We start from the raw sequence: 7,404 nt of genomic DNA, 5'->3' as shown, positions 1-7,404 counted from the left end.
TTTTTTGTACAAAGTGTAACTCTAATTGAACTATTTTTTTTTATCTCCGTTCAGATCAATGTAACATTTTTTAAACAATGTGTAATTCTATGTGAATTATTTGTAAAACTTAATAACAGAAACACAATCTATTATAAAGATGTACAAGAAACTTACATAAAATTACAAAATGTTCAAAATATGTTACACTGTTCGGACACGATTTTGTTGTGTTACCAAAGTTGGTGGGATGTGAGTTACATAAATAGAGTTCACAAGGAGGGTAAAAGTGGAACAAATATAATGAGGGGTTGACAATGATACCAAAGTTGTCATTCCAAGGGTGCTAAGTGTGATTTCGAAAACATGAGGGGTGCTAGGTGTGATTAGAAGAAACCTCAAGGGAGGTTTCTGATATTAACCCAAGTTTTATTGCTTTCCAACTTTATTAGCTTCGATTCATCATCTAATTAATTGTCTAACAACGCTATAGTAATAGCAGAATCAATAACTACTCTGTGTGGGGGGAAATTTAGTTTAAATCTTTAAGTTATTGAATGAGGTAATTGTCGAATAGTCTGATCCTACATATGAACCAAATGTGGGCATCTCATTTTAACAGATGGAACATACTCCTGTGTTGTAAAACTATCTACTCAACCCTTACAGAAAATGGAAAGAATAGTAGTGTTCTTACTTGGTACTTGCATCGTATCATTTTCGGTTATGTTAGTTCTATTCTATCATCCGATAGATCCTATTTTACTCTGCAGGGAAAACACTTAAAAAAGATTCTATCAACCCTAACCACTCATAAAATACACCATCATCTTTAGAAAAACACTCGATTTCATGATGCCACGGTTTTTAATGCAAATTTCATTCAGCGTTGAGGCGTAAGAATTTAATTTCATGCTTCACTAAACCGATGCCGATGCTACCGCATAATTCAATGCATGAACTATGCTATTATTTTTTTGAGGGTGGAGGCCATTAGGAACAGGAGGGAGGGTTGAGTTGAGTGGTAAGATGAAAGGAATTATGAGTAGAAGGTTGAATATTTGAAACCTCTCATTTATACGAAAAAGGAGAGAAAGATGGAAGAACTGAACTTTTAATCTTTCCACAGTAACCAGTAGAGAGCATGTATTCTAATGAATACATTGTCTAGTTTAACTATGATTTGTTAGCAGGGGTCTTTGCTATGTCTCTCTAACATCTAGAATCATAAAAGTGATAGTAAAAAATGTATTTGGTTGAAATTGAATGAACAAAATTAGGTACGAGACAAAATGAATGTATTTGGTTTCATATTACCGACTTCTGTCTCATATAGAATGTCATATTTGGCAAAAATGTGTATTTTATAGTATATGTCTTGAGTCATACCATTCCAAAAACATACATAGAACACCTCAAAAAACTTGAGAACATCCCGAGAAAAGTTTCGAAAACTTAAGAACACCTAAAAAATCTCGCATCAAGAAAAGTTTCTTGAAATACATTTACAGTAAAATTGTTAAAAGAGCACAGATCCTTGTCATCTACTTTTATCGTGTCAGTGCGTGCATTATTACGTAGGAATTACAGAAACTGCAAATTCCAGAATTTAAGTGACTTCTTTTGGAGTTGCCGCAACCGAAAACATGAGCCAAGCGGGTTCAATCAGGATCGAGACCTCAACAATGACCCGTAACAGTGCAAATACTACCAAGGGAGGTTTCTAATAGTTACATTCACCTTTTTTTTAAGTTTCGAAAATAATAATACGGACCTCTTTTGAACTTAAAAGCTAATGTAAATACTAATATAAAAACACGTAAAAAAATATAATAAAATTTTCCACTCATTAAAATTTATGTATAAGACTTTGTTATGTTAGTATATATGTATTTATTATTTCAATACCCATATATTTATTGTGCTAGTATTTACGCGTAAAGGCAGAATAATTGCTACTGGTAATTGCAGAGACGTAGCTACCCTTTCCAGATACAAGCCACGTGCCCCAACAAGACACCGGTCTACCGCGTACAACAGCGCAACGGATCTTCTGTCCCACACTCCACTTACTATGTACCATGTACCATATCCCAAGGCCGTAACTGCAGCAAATTTGGCTCTTATTCCGACTTTTTTTTTTTTTACAGGGCATTGGAACTACTTCCCCACCTCCACCAGCGATCTCGTACGAAATACATAAACTAGTCGAGAAGATAATGGAAGAAACGAATAAAGTATAATCGTGAGTGGGATCCAAATGTCACTCAATCGTTTTCGTGGGACAAAGAAATTGCACCAGCTGTGTATACGTTATGTCCAATGGATTGGCATTAAGAACTTCATTTCCATTTAGTGGTATGAGCACCACTAGGATTAGCAATTTAAACCACATATGTATTAATCAAGCCAAGCCAAGCCAAGCCAAGCCAACCACTTCTTTCAAAGCAGATTACTTCTGGGGCATTATTGATGGACCACAAAAGTTAACCTTGTGTGGGCAGGCATGATGAGCCAGAAGCAGTAGTGATTAGTTCAACTAAGCACATACTTGGTTGCCCTACTTTGGGACGATTGATGGCATGAGACGTAACTCTGACCAGTATTGCAACACTTCCGATACTTGGCGTAGTGGTGCTGGTGGCCGCCATAGGATAATTCAAGAATTTAGTGGTCAATACTCAATGCCAATTAGCGGTGCTAATACATTTGGTATGCCTTCTTGTCAAGGTGGCTGACCTAATACATGGACTGGTTTTGGATTCCAACAACTACTGTGCTGAGTTAAGAGTGACTCATTGAAACTCACCATTATGCTTCATTTACATCGAAGAGAAAAACACGAGGGAGAGAGAAGCAGGAGCAATCACTTTTGAAAGTTTAAACAAAAAGATGCAAAAGCAAATTTAGGCCCGCTTGCAAGTGAATTTTTTGGGTATTTGTCCAAAATTTTACTGTAAAAGTTATAAAAAAAATTTTTAAAATGTGTAAATTTTGGATATTTTGAATTGTATAATTTAAAATTTTTGAGAAATTTTTTGAGATTATTATAACTAAAGTTGTTAAAAAACTTGTTTGCAGATAAACTTAGCAAAAAACTTGCTTGCCAAACAAGCCCTTAATCCAATGCAAGGCCATCCGATGCTAAAGGGTTTACAACCCAAAAAAAAAAAAAAAAAAACCCCTTCGTGTAGAATTTATACATGTAACGTATATATACGGTCAGCCGAAAACCCCTTCGTGTAGAATTTGCCTAGCAAAAGAAATGCTTAGGTTGGCCTCTTCCCTTGTGCCAACTGGGGATTTTTGTCGGAGTCCATTTGGTCTTTTGCCAATTGCTGCTATGTGATCTAAGCGGCCGCATGCAAAGAAGCAGCTAAAAAGTATGCCCAAAAGTCACAAGGTTTAACAAGATCACGATCGTAGCTTTCCCCCCAAAAAATGAAAAAGACCATCATGATCGATCGTACACGCAAGGCTTCGGTCGTAGACGTGGGCATTTCACAGGATTTATGCGGACATCTTGTTCTAAGTATACTTTGGACTTCAAATGCGAGATCTACAGATGAGATAGATTTATTACCGCGCCATGCGATCAAGGGCTCTGGTTCCTTCAATCTTTTCAAGTTAATGCCGGTCTAAGAGATCTGTTGCTCACACGGTCGACATGATCATCTTTTTTGCGTCGCTCTTAGTGACTTCAGCTTTATTTATCTTTCCTAGTTTCCTGCCGTCAATGCTCTGGTCAGACAACCTCTTGTTTTAATGGAAAGAAAAAAAGAAAAAAAATTGTAAAAGGATTAAAGAAAGTGTAACGCAGATAGACGTTTAACGACTCATATTGAATCAATTTTTATCATCATACACATTCTTATTAGTAAAGATACATTGGACGCACATAATTTTTTTTTTTATATATATAAAGAATAGTACTCTACATAAATTAGTAACAATATCTTTTATGCCCATATATATATATATAGGTATTAGAGGGTGTTAAATAATTATTTTATAATTATTGTTGAATTTATCGATCCAAAATTGTTAAAGTAAGTTTTTATGCATCGTCAGGATACATTATTATTATTTTTTTTTACATTAGTAGGTTTACATCATTGTCATATGATATGAATTTAAATTTAAAATTCAAATCATCCACATGTGATATACATCCGTAATTATTAGTATAAAAAAATCACCATATTGTCAGTACATAAAAAGTTAATCCAAATTATCAGATGAGTTATAGCGGTGGAGGAGAATTTGTAAAACCATGCGTCCATTTGGTTACATCTTTTTTGAGTTTTGACTAGTTTTTTTCTCTTTTTTTTATGTCGTCGATAAGCAAAAACATTAATCTAACACTTGAGATATTAATTAGAGGCAAAAGAAAGCAGAAGACAAATAAGTTGATAGAATTCACTTTGTTTGATTTTTATATTAATACCAAAATCTGATGGGATTTATAATTTTAGGACGTTTAATTGTATACGTACAAGACAACTTATCCGCTGGCTTTGGTCGATTATGATCACAAAGCTAGTAATAACTTCCTTTTGAAATAGGCCCCAGAAATTTAATTCAAATTTAAATAAAAAAACATCTCAATCTCATAAATGGTTTGGTACTATCATGATTTGATGAGGAGACCCTGGATTTGGCTTGAAGAGACCTTCTCTGCAATTGGTCGGCAAACCTAATATATAGCCTAATAATGAAAATCATTGATCATACAAGGCCAACCTGATTTTTGGCACATTAACTATTGGTGTATGTGCAAAAACTTCCAATGTGCTGTGCCGTGACTGAACAGGCGATGAGCAGCTCATGCATTATCTATTCCTTTCGCGTGCATGATCTAGATTATCCATTTGCTTTTGAGTTTGATAAGACCTACTACTACTAGTTGATTTCTTGTAAGTCGAATTGTCGATTTCTTTCGATTGAAGTGGAAATGAAGACTAGTTCCATTAAGTGGGAAGATTATTGGAAAGTAACTACGGTTAGTTTCTGCTGAATTAAGTGGATTAACCTAATGGAGTCCCACTCCCTTGTGCTTTTTACGTTTGCTGTTCATATTGCGTCAGAAGCCTATCATCCAACAATTATTGGTGTAATGGCCCCTAAAAGGTGTTGTTGCTAAAGTTTACTCTAATCAATTTGGGCAGCTACCGCTAGAAGCTAAACTCTAAATTTGTTTTATTTAACACAAAAGCTCTTGTTTGGGGTGGGGTTACCGAGTGTCTTTCCAATCTTTTATTGCATAAAAAAAAAAAATGTCTTATTTTAGTCGAACCAAAAAAGGTGTATATCTATTTTAAATAAAAACAGAAACCTAACTAAACTTCAGACTATAACAAGAATACGTAAATTATGAATAACGTATTCTTATACGTATTATTTCTAGAAGCAATTTGATAATATAACAACCTTGACGTACTTTTTTCTCCTTTGGTTGATGAAACAAAAAAAGCTTAATCATTAATGTACCAAACGAAACAAAGGTCAAATAACACTTTGCCCCCCTCCCCCACACCCCACGGGAACCATAGCGAAGTCCCACTTTGGCCACCTAAACCAAAAAAGTATACGCTTTACCCTGTATCTTAGTAATTGTTAGATCCTCAAAATATATGAAAATTTTACTTTCAAGTTGTCCTAAGTATTATTCACGCTTGCCCACTTCAACCAAAAGGATTAACACTTGGATTTAATAATTAGTAACTTTGTATATTATATATTGAACTGATACGAAAGTTATAGTATAACTATAATACACCCACCCCCACCCCTTCCCTTTTTTTTTTTTTGTAAGTGGGGTGTCTCGAATTCAAGATCTCTTACTTACATGCCTCCTCCTATCACTCAACCTATTACTCCTCCCCTCCTTTTATAATACATAAAACTAACAAACTTTACTCCAAAATATTATTGATTAAAAATACCCCATATGTGTGTGTGTATATACCTATATATGTTGATAGTAAAGTGATTGCATATATAGGGTATAGTTATAACCTATATAGCCTAGTCTGATGTGCCGTAATATCTTTTGAAATATGTAACAAAACTTTCAAATCTTTAACCTCAAAAAAAAAAAAAAAGAGTTATGTAAAAGTTTAATAAATTTGATATGAATAAAATACGTATACCATTTCTTATTCTTGGAGCAAATATTGTAATTTGAAAACATATTTATATCTTTTGGGTTAATTAAGTAAAAGCATGTAATTGTTATTTTTTATCTTTAAACTTGTATTGAACATTATCTTATAGAAAGTTTATTTTGTAGAACTATTATATATATGATATTTTTTCATCAATAATGTTTTAGTAGAAAGTATGTTAGTTTTAAATATTAAAATCATATTATAACTTTTTGACTGATTCAATAAATTATATAAAGAGTTACTAATTATTAAAGCAAAGTGTATGTTTATTTTTAAGTAAATTTTATATACACTGTCAGTTTATACACTATCATGGTTGAATGAATAATGCATGAGCAAATTTTTTATTTTAAATTCAAATTTTGCACATGTGTCATATATCTAACCGTGATAGTGTATACACTGATAATATGTATAAGATTAATCCTTATTTTTTTGGTTGAATAGAGGAACAAAGTGTGAATAATACTAAGCACAAAGTTGAGAAAAAAAAATTACATGTTTTGAAGGCCTAACATTTACTAAGGTAGGGGCCAAAGTGTATACCATTTTTGTTTAGAAGGGCAAAGTGTCATTAACCCTAAAACAAAAAGGGACGTGATAATCACATCGTAAAATATTATTTGCACTCCCATTTTTTGTGATCACATTTCCACTATCATTTTAATCATATAGTATTTATTTATTACACTATATCATAAACCAAATAGTGAGAGTGCACATAACAAAAAATATAGTACATATAATATTTTCCTATTTACATTCCAGAAACTAGAATTATCACTTGGATCTCGACTTTCCTTCAGGTAATAAAATATTAAAATGAAGTGCACATATTATTTGTCAAACAAAAATATGCTTCAACATATTTGGAATTCAACCAACATGTTAGTGCCTCGAACCCAAAATATCTCCAATGGCTTGAAATTTACTCAAGAACATGACCCCCTCAGTACCTACAAAGCCCTGTTAAGTTGTCACTTTGTGATTCTGAGGTGATCCTTACGCCTTCTGTAAACTAAGCTCCCAAGTCCTAAGACGCGATATTGATAATGAACTCTTTTCTGATTGGTCGTTACCGGCTTCACTCCAACTCCTTGCCTTTAGGATAAAGAAACAGACCCAATTATACTAATCAACAGACGATGGATAAAACGATAGATTTTCAGTCTTTGAAGAGTTCTAAAGAGACACGTACACAAAACCGTAATTACTAAACATGCGTACCAAAACGACTTGCTATAACTATAAACTA

This window comes from Coffea eugenioides, chromosome 2 (genome assembly GCF_003713205.1).
Source record: "Coffea eugenioides isolate CCC68of chromosome 2, Ceug_1.0, whole genome shotgun sequence".
In the NCBI taxonomy this organism is placed as follows: domain Eukaryota; kingdom Viridiplantae; phylum Streptophyta; class Magnoliopsida; order Gentianales; family Rubiaceae; genus Coffea; species Coffea eugenioides.
The sequence above is the reverse complement of the archived record's forward strand: the minus strand, read 5'-3'. Positions refer to the sequence as shown.